The following is a 14560-nucleotide window of genomic DNA, read 5'->3' on the forward strand; positions in this document are numbered from 1 at the left end:
TTCTTTCTTTCTTTCTTTCTTTCTTTCTTTCTTTCTTTCTTTCTTTCTTTCTCTCTCTTTCTTTCTTTCTTAAAAGATTTTATTTATTCATTTAAGAGAGAGAAAGTGAGTGAATGAGAGAGTATGAACTGGGGGAGAGACGGTGTGAGAGGGAGAAGCTGACTCCGCACTGAGGAGGGAACTGGACTCAGGGTTAGGTCCCCATACTCCAGGATCAGGACCTGAGCCCAGGCAGACACTCAACCAACTGAGCCACCCAGATACCCCAGGAAAGTATTTTGTAATAGTTATTTCATTCCAAGTTAATGTTAAAGCTTTTACTGTCTTGGTAGTTTATAGTTTATAGAAATCTTTAAGTAATAAATTTAAACAAGGTAGACAAGAGACATCCAAACAAGGAGGATTAGAGACATTTAAGGAAAAATTATTTAAGTGAAATCCCATATGTTCCTTCTTTTGAATAGTGAATGGTATTGGCTTTCTGTTGGTTGAAATAGTTTCCCACTTCTGTTTAAGATATGACTGAAGTAATTTTACCCCAAAAGACCCCAAGTACAATGTACCAAGAACTAGTTTTATGTTTCCTATGATATGGCTTGATTTCTAATTTCATAATTTATCTTCATTTTCATAAGTAATATTTCCCTTGAACTTGCTCCCAAAGGGAATTGCAATTATTATATGAGTTTTCAAATGAGTTGATTTTCATCTAAATCTGGCATCTCAGAGAAAATTGCTTTGCATTAAAAATGTTGGGGCAGATCAACTGTTTGCCTTTCAGCAACTATTTGGCAAAGCTCTCACATTTTGAGTTCCTGCAGAGCAGTCTCAAGAGGTGAACATGTCTTGCACATGATTTGTCTTTAGGGATGTGAAAGCCTGACTTTCAGCAGGTCAAAACCTAACGGAGAGATGATGTCTTTAAAGTATGTATCAGAAAACCCTTCAAGAAAAGAAAAATGAAACATAAAAATTAAACATAAAAAAATATCTGGGAAACGACATACTCTACTGTACTTTCCATATGGTGAGTGAAAGAACAAATTACATTATTGATTAACGTATTTCATAGATGGATTTTATCTGTTCAGTACTTCTGGAGGAGGTTACTACTAAATAGTTCTGTATCAAATGGCTGGAAGTCACAGAAATTACACATGTCAATTGATCACAGGTACCACTTTTTAGGATAGCCTTGGAGGAAATGAAGACCACCACATGGGTTTCATGTACTTCTACAAAAACCATTCAGCCTTTTGTTAACTACCAGAGACTGAACCAGTAGAGGTGTATTTGGTAATGTCGTAAACTTTCTCTGCTAGAAATGTTACCATCACCTCTATGACTCTGGAAATCTTACACCATGAGGTACCAAACTTTAGACAAAGTCTCTGACTTTCAAGCCTGCCCAGTGACTCACTCGTAGGTAGGTACATGTGTTGTTGCTGTTTTTTGGTTTTTGTTTTTGTTTTTTTCACAGATACCTCCAGTTCTCAAGCCCTCCTCTTTCTCCCAGTTTGTTGCTCACGTCGTTCTCCAGTGGTCTTGATGATGTGGTCATTATACCACTTTCCTCCTTTTATGATCAGTACTCTAGGCCCTCAAACTTTTCCCCTCATCTGGCCTGCAAACCCTTAATTATGGATCAAACTACCTATATGCCTATATATATATATATATATATATATATATATATATATATATATATATCCACACACACATATATATAAATAAATAAAATAAATAAGTATATGTAATGTACTTACTTATTTTATTCTGGGCTGCTGGCTGTGCTGGAGGATATCACTCAACCTATAGGACTCTCCTTTTGGAATCCCAGACGCAACAATATAGAAAAGCTAATGTTCTCATCTTTCTCCCAGGCCCCAGTGCAATGTCACTGGATGGTGTACTGCCCAATCAGTTTATCATCCTTTCTCCACCACTTCTACCCATTCACTGAGTCTTGTTGATTCTCTCATTACTTTGCACTAAACTATTATAGTTCCCTGAATGCATAGGCTTTTCTTTTTTGCTTTTTTATATTTTTCTTCTGTGCTTAGAGTGCCTTTATCAACTTTTTTCATACACAAAACCCATGATATTTTCTCTAAGACTCAGTCCAGATACTACTTCATCCTGAATCCTGACTTGTTCTTTTTCCTTTACTCTTGGGTTGTCTTATGAGATCAGCCACCTACACCAGTCAGTTGTGGCCATAGACCCTTGTCAATCTGAGTCGGAGGGAGAGGGTAGGATATTTTACAAGTGGCTTAACAAGAGGTCAGGTGGTCCCAAACTCAACCAAGATGGCCAGTGTCTTTCTGAAAAAGACTACTATATGTCAACTGATAGAAGGGAAACTATCATTTTTGCAGTTGTAGTGGAAAAAGTCTGAAGCAAATTGCAAAATAATAAAAAGACAATGATTTGCACGAAATACAGAAAATGGAAAACAAAAGATTTTGTGTGCCTTTTGAAGACTGCCCAAGATAAAAGTGTTATGACACTCATAAATACCGTGTCTCATAGTAATATGGTTACCAGTCTAGACCTTATTACAGGGGAGACAGTGTCTGTAGCTAGCTACATGAATATTCTTGGCTGCTTCGTTCATATTTCTCACCATAAGTTAATAAATGTACTGCATAATTTCTGTATAGTATTGCTTTGTAGTCTTATAGAACTGTTTTCATATCCTGACTTTCTGGCTGACTTTGGGCCAGGTTATTGAATATCCCAGATGCTCAGATTCTTCATCTGGAAAGCAGAGATAAAGTACCTTCCTCAGTGTTGTTATGGAAATTAAATTAGCAATACATCAAAAGTACTTTCCATAGTGACTGGCACATGGGTAGTACTCAGTGAATGGTAACTATTTATTATGAATATTATTATAGCTTTGGGTAATTCCCAGAAAATTCTTTATCCATGGGTGACCTTTTCTTGGTGCAGTATCAGGAAAATAAACAAATGTATGTGTGTGCCTGTGACATCATACAAATAATTGTCTATGTGACATCATGCCAATAAACAGACTTTGTTCAGAAATGGTGTCATTGACAATTATTGCTGGTTGATTTGTATAAACAATATTTCTTGGTGAAATAAATCATTTAACTATGGGTCTGTGCTGTTCCTTGAGTCTCAGGACCCCCCCACTAGTGTAGACATGATGGGAACTCAATAAAATATAAACTCTCCTTGATTTATTGCTCAGTCAGCCTTCTGGATCACTGGTCAAAGAAAATAAAAATATTTGTTTATACTCTCATGTTCAGAATTTCCACCCTGAATCTTTCACTGAAAAATCAGACTTTTATGAATGTTGACCAAAAAAAGTTAAAAATGAGGTAAAGCGTACTTTATACTTCATAGGACATCTGTTAATTGTCATGGAGCCCGGGCCTTTTACATCCTAGCCAGGTGGATAATGAATTAACTATAGAAATTGTCACTAAGAGACTCTGCAGAACACTATGTAAGAGAATAATCTCTAGAGTAAACTTGTAGGGAGTTGCCTTCTCTGTTTCCTAGCTCCATGTTCTTGAGCAAGATACTTCAACTTACTGTGAAATGGGGATGATACCAGTTACAATCTCGGAAGAGGAGAAAAATAGCACCAAGAAGAGAGAAGAAAGTATCTGATGGTCAGGGAGTAGTGGAAGAATCTTAAATAGGGTAGTCAAGGAAGGTTTCACTGAGAAGGGGACTAAAGAGGGTGAAAGAGGATGGGAGGTAGAGAACAAGTACCTTAGGGAAGAAGGTACCAGGCAAGAGGAAGAGAGCATGTTCGAGGCTCTGTGGAGAAAGCATGACCCATAAGAGAGAGAAACACAGTGAACATTCAGAGATGAATTCAGAGAGAGCATGGAAGGAAAGTCTGTGGGGCTGTGATAGGCAGTTTGAGTAAGGAGGCCATTGGATGGCTGTATGGGTTTAATTGGAACCTCCAATATATATGTTGAAGTCCTAACCTACTGTGGGACTGTAAATATGACTTTATTTGGAAACAGGGATCCCTGCAGATATAATGAAACTAAGATGAGGTCATATTCATCTAGGGTGGGCCTTAATCCAATGACTAGTGTCCTTATAGGAAAAGGTAAGGTTATGCATATACACACAGGGAAGGAACACTACGTGAAATGGGAGGAGAGATTAGAACGATTTATCTACAAGCCAAGAAATGCCATGGATTGCTGTCAACCACCAGAAACTAGGAAGAAGCAAGGTGGGGGGAGGTCCTCCCCTAGAGTTTTCAGAGAAAGCATGACCATGCTGACACCTTGATTTTGAACTTAAAGCCTTCAGTATTGTGAGGCAATACATTTCTGTGGTTTTAATTTCTGTTACTGTTCCAATGCTTATTTGGAGTCTCACATGTGTTTGCAGTCAGATGGCAGTAGGGCTGGAAATCCAAGATGGTTTCTTCACTCACATGTCTGAGGCATGGTCTGGATGGTTCTGGATGGCTTGAACAGCCAAGGCTGGGCCATTCTCTCTACATGTGGCCTCTCACATGGCTGTCTTGGCTTTCTCATAACATGGGAATCTTAAGGTAGATTATTCTCACATGTCTTCTTACATGACAAGTGGCTTCTTTCAAAACAAGTGTTCCAAAGAGACCCCTTGCAGTAGAATCTGCAAGGCTTTCTACATGCTAGGCTTAGATGGTCAGCCTGGACTCAAGGGGAGGGGACTATGCATGAGTTGCATGCCAGGAGGCATGGTTCATCAGGGTGACCGTCTTCGGAGACTAGCTACCATGGTGGTGTACTTGTCAAGAGTCAATGAAACAGTCAACCTGTCTTCTTTCCTCCCCACTTCTATTCAAGTAAAACATACATATTCTTTAGATCAGATATGCTTTAGTTCTTACATTTTCATAAGAGCTAGGAATATCTCTAGAGAATGGAAATGTGGAATCTTAGAGCTGAAATCTTAGTGGTCCTAGAGCTAGAATTCCAGAACTCACAAAGATCAGTCTTCTATACATTTTAGGCAATATAGAGAAAACTCTTGATGGAATAAAGACTCTTTGGATCAGTTTGAGTGCTATTTACCCATTCACTTTATTATAAAACTGGAGGGGAAAATTGGAAAATACTTGCCATAAAAGTGCATAAAATTATAATAGAGAATAGGGAAGCACAAAATATATATATGGAAAAGATAGCTTCTTACTAAACATTTAACAATAGTAAAAAATTTTAACACTTGAGAAATACTCTAGCCCCCAAATGGTTAGCTCATTGCAGCAATCTTTAAAGACTTAGAAATTTGATTATTTTTCATATTTCTAAACTAACTGAAATCTAACTATACATTTTAGTATGTCATTCTAATTTTTTAAAACTCTTCTTATTCCTTGAGCCCTCTAGCCTTCTTCTCGTTGGCTTCATCGAGTACAGTGTTAGTCACAGAATTTCCTGATAGGAGGAAATAACAGCACCAAAAGCCAGTGACCAAAATGCCCACATCTGGATTCAGCAATTGCAATTCTGTCGATCCCATTGTAAGCTGACAAAGGAACACGATGCAATGGGTGCCAAGATACTTTGCTGCCTGGGAAGAGTAAAGTACATTGCAAGTACAAATTTTCTATTCTCAAACTAAATATATATGTTATGGATGATGAGCCTATCTTCAGTGTTATTAGGATTTTAAAGGGGAATCTGCACATGTGTTCACACTTTTCATATTGTGGCTGATTGCTATCTTTTAGGTAAACATAAGCTACATGGGATACAGAGTGCCCTTGGTAGAGTGGGACACCCCGCTAGTCCCTATGTATCAGCCTCTCTTCCTTTTTTTTTTTTTTTTTTTTGCACTAGGAGAATTCCAGTTTTGTCTAGGATGGCAAAGTGCCTGGGTAAAAATACTTCATGTCTCATTCATGTCTCAGTCTTCCTTATGGTTGAGGTTGGCCATATGATACAGTTCTGGCAAATGTGTATGTGTTTTTTGTTTTTTGTTTTTGTAAAAATACTTTCCTGACCTTTCTGCATCAAAGGTCACATCCTTGTTAAGAGAAAGACCTTCTCCTTTCTTCTGTCTCTCCTTATTCCTGGCTGGATTTAAGATAACCGGAAGTGAAGCTTACATCAAGCAATCATGAGGTACTGTCTGGATTTCTTGCGATAGGAGGCAAATAAACCTTTTCTTTCTCTAAGCCACACAACAGCTGTGTTTCTAATGTTGACAACCATATATATTCCCTGTATGTATATAGATGGCAAAGCAGTAGAAATAAGTGCCTTTCTAAGTTGATTCACTAATTCCAAACAAATGAAACCCCTTTAAGCAAAGTGTTAAGCGAAGCAACCCACGCAGACTCCACTGTAGACCGCCATCTTGCTCAGTCCCGCTACTCCCCGCTTCCAATCTTTGGTCCCTAAAACCCATTCTTCACACAGCAAACAGATCAACCTTTTAAAGAAGATTAATCAGGTCATGTCACTCTTCTGCTTAAAATTCCAGCGGTTTTCTACAGCAATTAGAAAAAAGGAAATCTCTGAACCCTTACGAGGCCTACCAGGTCTGGCCCCCGGGGGCTCTTCCTCTCCTTGATCTGGCTCCTCCCTGCCTCTCTGACCTCATCTCATCATATTCCAAGACCGCTCAGGGAGGCTGAGTGGGCTGTGCATGGCCAGTTGCCAGCGGCTGCCATCCACAGTAGTTTCTAGCCGACTTGTAGTACTTCTAATCTTTCTGAGGCTGAGATTTATCATATCTATTTTTCTTCTGGGCATAAAAGAAAAATGTGGTAAATGGCCACTGCCTATCTCTCTATAGTGGTTTATATTAATGCCACTTTAAAGACATTTTAAAATATCCATTCATATTTCATATGGGATCAAATTCTGAGGTGACATGATAAAATTAGGTAAAACCAGTGCATAAATGATCCCGTTGAAACCTTACAGAGCAGTAGATTGTTTTACCCTTCGCAATAGCTACTTATATTCCTCTCAATGTTCAGGGCGCACAGCATTTTTCTCCTTGTGAGGAGGTTGCCTTTGCCATTCAAGAATCTAATTTAATTATTTAATTAAGCCACTTTAATCCCTGAGAAAAGTAGTTTGAAATTGTTATAGCCTTTATGTTTCTGTAGTTAATACAGCGAGCATCGATTGAAACAATCCTCCCTTTGGCAGCCCAATGAGAATTGAAACAAACATCTGTTTGCTGCCCAATTGACTTTACAGAAACCAGGTAGTTTCTGCAATTTGCCAAAGTCAGGCATCCTAATCCAAATTTGTTGAAACCATTTGCATTTCATAACTGTTCTTTCTTACCCAGATTTTTCATGGCAAAATAAATTCATGTCAAGCATTGGGATGGTGATTTTTCAGTTCTCCCTCTGATTACAAAGCAGATTCTCTAAAAATCTGAACTCTCAGGACCAGAAACTGTTTCTTATAGTCAAATATACCAAGTTGTGAGAGGCGAGGAGAGCAAAAGCTCTGTGATATGACCTGTTTCAAACTGTCTAGAGGAAAAAAAAAAACACTAAAATTGATCAAAACCTTTCACTTCCCCTTTTCTTCTCTAGCCTGTTTGAAGAAACTTTTTAATGGTCTCTGTTAAGAGAAAATGCCTGGTCTTCCTCCCTTCTAAGTTTTGATTTCCAGATGTACTCAATGATGGTTTAACAAGAAGAGCATATGTTTTCATCATGAATTCAGTTCGAAAGGTCTTGCTACTCTGAAATGCAAAGTTGCTGGGTGATTATCTCTGACCAGCAGACTTTCAAAAGATGCTCCAGAGATTATCATGCCCCGTTTTAATCTTTCTTGTCATCCTGCCTTAATCAAGCACCCTTCACTGAAAGAAACTATATGCATTACGTATGTGTATAGCTTTGCGTTATGATTTACTCTTGTCCGAATGAGTCTTCCAATCAAGGGAAAAGTGTAGAGATTGGATATAAGTGGTTTTGAAAGAAGGGCAATTTATTTTATCCACTCAGGGCTGAGGACTGCCTGTTTGATTACATCATTATAGGGCTAAATTTTTGGTAATTAACATTCACGTAAATTGAAGTGCTGTTGGAAGGAGAGGACATTTAGTAATAAGGAATCATGGTTCATCTCCAAGGACCAGACCACTTAGCCGCTCCTCAGTGCCACTGAACATGAAAACGTTCTCCCTCCCCCACCATGGCTGCGTCACCTGGGAAGTCTTCTTCCCTCTCCATCCACAGGATCAGTTTTGTTGCTTGACCGCTGTTTACTCAGTATTTTCTGTGTGTCAAGAAATAGTATGCCTAACAGGCTGCATACAGTATCAGCTGCTTTGTGGCTTCTCAGCCTCATTTTCCCACTGGCCGCTGCTTCAGCAACAGTTTTGTGCCTTCTACTTCCTTACCAGGTGCAACTTGACATCTCCTTCTTTTGGGCCTGCAGGGAGTACCACTTGCTTTCCGGCCTGGAGCTTCCCGATGTGGGATGTTCTCACAACTACAGAGTGAAAGGGAAGTTAATGCCCATAGAGCCATTCTTGACCAAAGATAGATGGAAGATACTGCACTCGTAGCTGGTGGGAAGGCATCTTTGAGAATATTTCATAAGATTCCTCAGAAGTTGTCCTTAGTGGTGGCTGACTCAAGAACTTGTTCCAGTATTGGTTTTCCCTAGTTTCCTGAGACCACTTCTCAAATAGTCCACCTACTCATAAACCTTCATCTCAGGCTCTACTTTCAGGAAAGACTAGGTTAAGACACAGAAATGACGTTAACTCAAGATCTGCACTAGAACTAGGAGGAAGGTTCCCTCATCTCCAGCCTTATTATTACTCCATGAGCTACCTGGTACAACTCTGAAGAATCAGTTTTTTGTTTAAATTAATCAGAATTGCTTTTTGTTGCTTAGAACCAAAATAAACCTCATGGATAGAGATATAGGTACTAAGCAAGGCAAATATGTATTTTTCCAAGGTGATAATTTGTCATTCTCTGTTTATGGGTTTAAATACCACACTTTGGCATAAGTTCTTTCTGTGTAAAAATAATGCGGTCTCCTGTGTTGTTAGCTTCCACGTAGCTCCTCATGCTCTTAGAATGAAGCTATGTGAGGCCAGCTAGGACAAGACCGTGTTGTCTACTGGTTAAGCACATGGGCTCCTGAATTTGAATCTTGACTCTGCTACTTCCTCTCTTGGACAAATTACTTAATCTCCCTGTGCCTTCATTTTCCATCTTGTATAGGAAGTGATGGTACTTATTTTACAGAGTTATTGCCAATATTAGATAAATTAACATATAAATTACTTTTTTTTAAATTTAGTAAAATTTCACTTTTACTTTAAAAGGAGTCTGTCTGACATGACTCATGCACCAAATATCTCTTCTAACTGAGATTTCCTAATTGTCTGCCATTGCTAACTTCATTCTTTCTGGTCCTTCATTTCTCTCCCTTGCAGTTTGCATCCTCAGCCTTTCGATAGTAAGTTCCACATGGCAGAGGCTGCCATGTGTTCACTCAAACCCCATGTCCTCTCCCTGCTGGGCAGACACCTACTGCATTTCCCAGCCTTACCAGTTTGGGTGGCCATGTGTCTGAGCTCTGGCCAACAGTATTTGGGCAGAAGGGATGTACCTTACTTTTAGGCAGGGTCTGTGCATACCTCTCATGAGATCCTCTAAAACCTTTTTTTCCCATTAACCAGCCATACACAGAGGATTCAGAGGGGATTGTGGTCCCCAGGAGGGCAAAGTCATAGAAGGGGCCTGGCTCCCTGAATGAACCTATGGAATTCCACCTGCCAATCAGGAATATCCTCATTGATTTTTGTGGAGAAATAAACTTCTACGTGATTCAACCTGTGAGGTTTCAGAGTTTACTTGCCACATCATTGTCTTAGCCAATATACTGCATAGGGTAGAGAGTATGTCCGCCCTGTTCTTCAGTACCAGATCAGTGTCTGGCATGTGGTAGACACCTAACAGATATTTATTGCATCAATTAATGGATATATATGCACAACTTCTATCACTTATTTCTCCCTCATCTTAAAGGAAGAGGTCTCCTTCTCTTGTGTAAAATAAATCCTTTCCTAATTCCCCAAGTATTTATCTTCTAGAACCAAGGCTTCTCAAACTTTGCTATGCCTATGATCTACCTGGGGTCAGTAAAAATGCGGAGTCAGATCCAGTGGGCTTGGGGTGGGGCCTGAGATTACAAATTTCTAGCAAGCTTCCAGGTGATGCTGGTGCTTCTCCTTGGGTCCACACTGAGCAGCAGGGTTCTAGACAAGACTTGTTATGATGAGCACTGGGTGTTGTATGGAATTTTTAAATCACTACATTGTGCACCTGAAGCTAAGATAACACTGTTAACTGTATTGGAATTAAAATTAAAACTTAGTTTAAAAAAATGCTGTTATAGATCTTTGCTTCATCAACTATCATCTCTTTTGTCTGTGTTTCGACTTCTCCTTTTCTTAGGGAGTTTCTGTAAGATGCATGTCCCTTGTTTTTTTTTTTTTTTTTTTTAAAGATTTTACTTATCTATTTGACAGAGAGAGAGAGATCACAAGTAGACAGAGAGGCAGGCAGAGAGAGAGAGAGAGAGGGAAGCAGGCTCCCTGCTGAGCAGAGAGCCCGATGCGGGACTCGATCCCAGGACCCTGAGATCATGACCTGAGCCGAAGGCAGCGGCTTAACCCACTGAGCCACCCAGGCGCCCCCCCTTATTTGTTTTTAAACATTTATATAGCACCTACAGTGTGCCTGGCACTATCCTCTATGCTTCCCATATATCAAGTCACTTGTTCCTCACACAAAGTCCATCTTTAACTTGCAGATGTTGTAAAGAGAGGACAGTTGCTTGCCCAAGGGCCCTAAGGCAGGAAGTGGTAGAGTAAAAATTCCAGCTTGGGTGGTGTGGCTCCAGAATCCTTGCGCCCAACTCTTAGTCCAAGTTGCCTTCTGTCCTTGGTATCTTCACACCTTCTTGAAAACTGGGCAGCTCAATGAAGTCAGTTTGTCAACTTCTTCCAGGACCCTCTGAGGTCTTCTTTTGACACCTGGTCATATCATCTCAGCTGCTTTGCATGGGTGCAAACTTACGGAGTTCTGTTAGCATTGAGTGCAACTGCTTTAGAGTTCATGTTAATATCATCATCATAATCAGTCGAAAAACGGAAAAACAGATTTCACTTATTGCTGTGTCTATTTAATGTCAAATAAGTAATTGCAATTCAGCAAGTTCCTAGGATGCATTCATTATGAGTGAAGCTGTCTGCTAAATGCTGGCAAGAATGCAAAGAGAAGTAAAACACCATCTCTGCCTTTAAGAAACCTATAATCCTATTAGGAAGACAGATATCTGTACAAAAAATTGTTTTTGGTATTAGGTAGAATATTTTTAGTTTACACAAGAAAGAAAAATAATGCTGTGGGAGGTAAGGGGAAAAGAGTGAGCAGAAACACAGATGGTGGAAAGTGAGACTGTGTTTGGGGGATGAGGTAGGTATCCAGGATGCTTGCAGCAGAAGGCAGGTGTCTGAGGAGGAGAAGGCTGTGGTGGTTGTGCCTGGGAAGGCTTGTGGTTTGGGACCAGATGTGGGAAGATCTACCTGCTAACCAATGTGGAATTTATTATGCAGGCAATGGGTAAACAATGTCAGTTTTTGTTTTTTTTTAAATTAGTGGTTGACATAGGGAGAATTGTGCGTAAGGAGATTTTTGTTTTTTTATGTTGGTTTGTTTTTTGCCGTCCGTCTTTCTCCTCCTCCTCCTCCTCTTCCTTCTTTTTCTTCTTTCTTGCAAGAGAAAAGACATTTTTACTCATGTACTTAGGTGGCTGTTCACAGGAAAGATGTCACCCAAGGAGGCAGTTAGAATTTGGGTTTTTTATACTATCTTAATAGAGGGGAGGGGAGGAACATCACTTAAGGGAAAACAAATGACTTTTAGGAAAGATTAATGGGCCCTTTGGAGAAGAGATGGGAGATAGGATAGTTCTGTGACAATGTCTGTTACGGTAATTCCTTATCCCGGTGCCAGCTTCTTGTCTGCAGTGATAGAAGTTCCTGATTTTGAAACTGCTGGGGAGGCAGTTTGTGACAGATGAGTTCTTTTGATGGCTCTGCTTTTAGGCAGATAAGAAGAATTCAGAAAAACCGAAATATCCAGTGGTATATTCTGGATCCCTTCATTTCCAAAGAACACTGCTCTCTAGAAGGGAAGTTAATGGGGATAAGCCTTCTGACGTAGTTTGGTTGTGGATTAGAATGGAAAGAGCTTGTTCTTGAGGGGAACATCATATTTATGGGACATCTGTATTGCTTTAAATATTCTCACATGATAGATAATTAAATTAATCAATTACATAAGTTATAATAACATTTATGATACATAATTAAATAATTAATAAAATTCTCACAATATCCCAAGAGGTAAATCCTAATATCTCTGTTTTACAGGTGAGCAAACCAGGGAGATATTGGTTACTTGCATAATATGCCCAAGATAACACAGCCAGTAGGTAATTTTTTAAATGTTTTTTTTAAAGATTTTATTTATTAGACAGAAAGAGATACACTGAGAGAGGGAACACAAGCTGGGGGAGTGGGAGAAGGAGAAGCAGGCTTCCCATGGAACAGGGAGTCCAATGTTCGGTTCCATCCCAAGACCCTGGGATCATGACCAGAGCTGAAGGCAGATGCTTAAGGACTTAGTCACCCAGGCATCCCTAAATTGTTTTATTTATTAAAAAAATAACTTAAGGACAATCTTATTTTTACACATTTGTATAAAAAAATCAGTTTAAAGTAAAATAGTTTAGAGAATTGCAACTTAGACACTGAAAATTCATAAGTCACAGTTACTAAATAGTGCAGTTGTTGCTCTCGGTTCCAAGGGAAGATGGCTGTGAAACAATCTGTCACTCTCTGTGATTTTACCATTGTCCCAGGTTATGACTCTGCGAAAGATCTGCAGGACAAAAGGTGGACCATATCCAGAAGACAATTCCCACCCCCCACACCCACAGTGTTCTGTAGACTAGGAGAGGAGACACAGCTTGATGGTACCTACAGTAAAGGAAATTTCAGTAACTGAGGTGTCTGAATCCATTCAAAGTTCTTTTTTTTTTTATTTTTTTTCAGCATAACAGTATTCCTTGTTTTTGCACCACACCCAGTGCTCCATGCAATCTGTGCCCTCTCCAATACCCACCACCTGGTTCCCCCAACCTCCCACACCCCCGCCCCTTCAAACACCTCAGATTGTTTTTCAGAGTCCATAGTCTCTCATGGTTCACCTCCCCTTCCAATTTCCCTCAACTCCCTTCTCCTCTCTAACTCCCCTTGTCCTCCATGCTATTTTTTATGCTCCACAAATAAGTGAAACCATATGATAATTGACTCTCTCTGCTTGACGTATTTCACTCAGCATAATCACTTCCAGTCCCGTCCATGTTGCTACAAAAGTTGGGTATTCATCCTTTCTGATGGAGGCATAATACTCCATAGTGTATATGGACCACATCTTCCTTATCTATTCGTCCGTTGAAGGGCATCTTGGTTCTTTCCACAGTTTGGCGACCGTGACCATTGCTGCTATAAACATTGGGGTACAGATGAGCCTTCTTTTCACTACATCTGTATCTTTGGGGTAAATACCCAGTAGTGCAATGGCAGGGTCATAGGGAAGCTCTATTTTTAATTTCTTGAGGAATCGCCACATTGTTTTCCAAAGTGGCTGCACCAACTTACATTCCCACCAACAGTGGAAGAGGGTTCCCCTTTCTCCACATCCCCTCCAACACATGTTGTTTCCTGTCTTGCTAATTTTGGCCATTCTAACTGCTGTAAGGTGGTATCTCAATGTGGTTTTAATTTGAATCTCCCTGATGGCTAGTGATGATGAACATTTTTTCATGTGTCTGATAGCCATTTGTATGTCTTCATTGGAGAAGTGTCTGTTCCTATCTTCTGCCCATTTTTTGATATGATTGTCTGTTTTGTGTGTGTTGAGTTTGAGGAGTTCTTTATAGATCCTGGGTATCAACCTTTTGTCTGTACTGTCATTTGCAAATATCTTCTCCCATTCCGTGGGTTGCCTCTTTGTTTTGTTGACTGTTTCCTTTGCTGTGCAGAAGCTTTTGATCTTGATGAAGTCCCAAAAGTTTATTTTTGCTTTTGTTTCCTTTGCCTTTGGAGACATAACTTGAAAGAAGTTGCTGTGGCTGATATCAAAGAGATTACTGCCTATGTTCTCCTCTAGGATTCTGATGGATTCTTGTCTCACGTTGAGGTCTTTTATCCATTTTGAGTTTATTTTTGTGTACAGTGTAAGAGAATGGTCGAGTTTCATTCTTCTACATATAGCTGTCCAGTTTTCCCAGCACCATTTATTGACGAGACTGTCTTTTTTCCACTGTATATTTTTTCCTGTTTTGTCAAAGATTATTTGACCATAGAGTTGAAGGTATCCAAATTGGCAATGAACAAGTCAAACTCTCTCTCTTCGCAGATGACATGATTCTTTATATGGAAAACCCAAAAGACTCCACCCCCAAACTACTAGAACTCATGCAGCAATTCAGTA

This window comes from Enhydra lutris, unplaced genomic scaffold (assembly GCF_002288905.1).
Source record: "Enhydra lutris kenyoni isolate GAN:26980312 unplaced genomic scaffold, ASM228890v2 scaffoldscaffold14, whole genome shotgun sequence".
NCBI classification, from domain to species: Eukaryota; Metazoa; Chordata; class Mammalia; order Carnivora; family Mustelidae; genus Enhydra; species Enhydra lutris.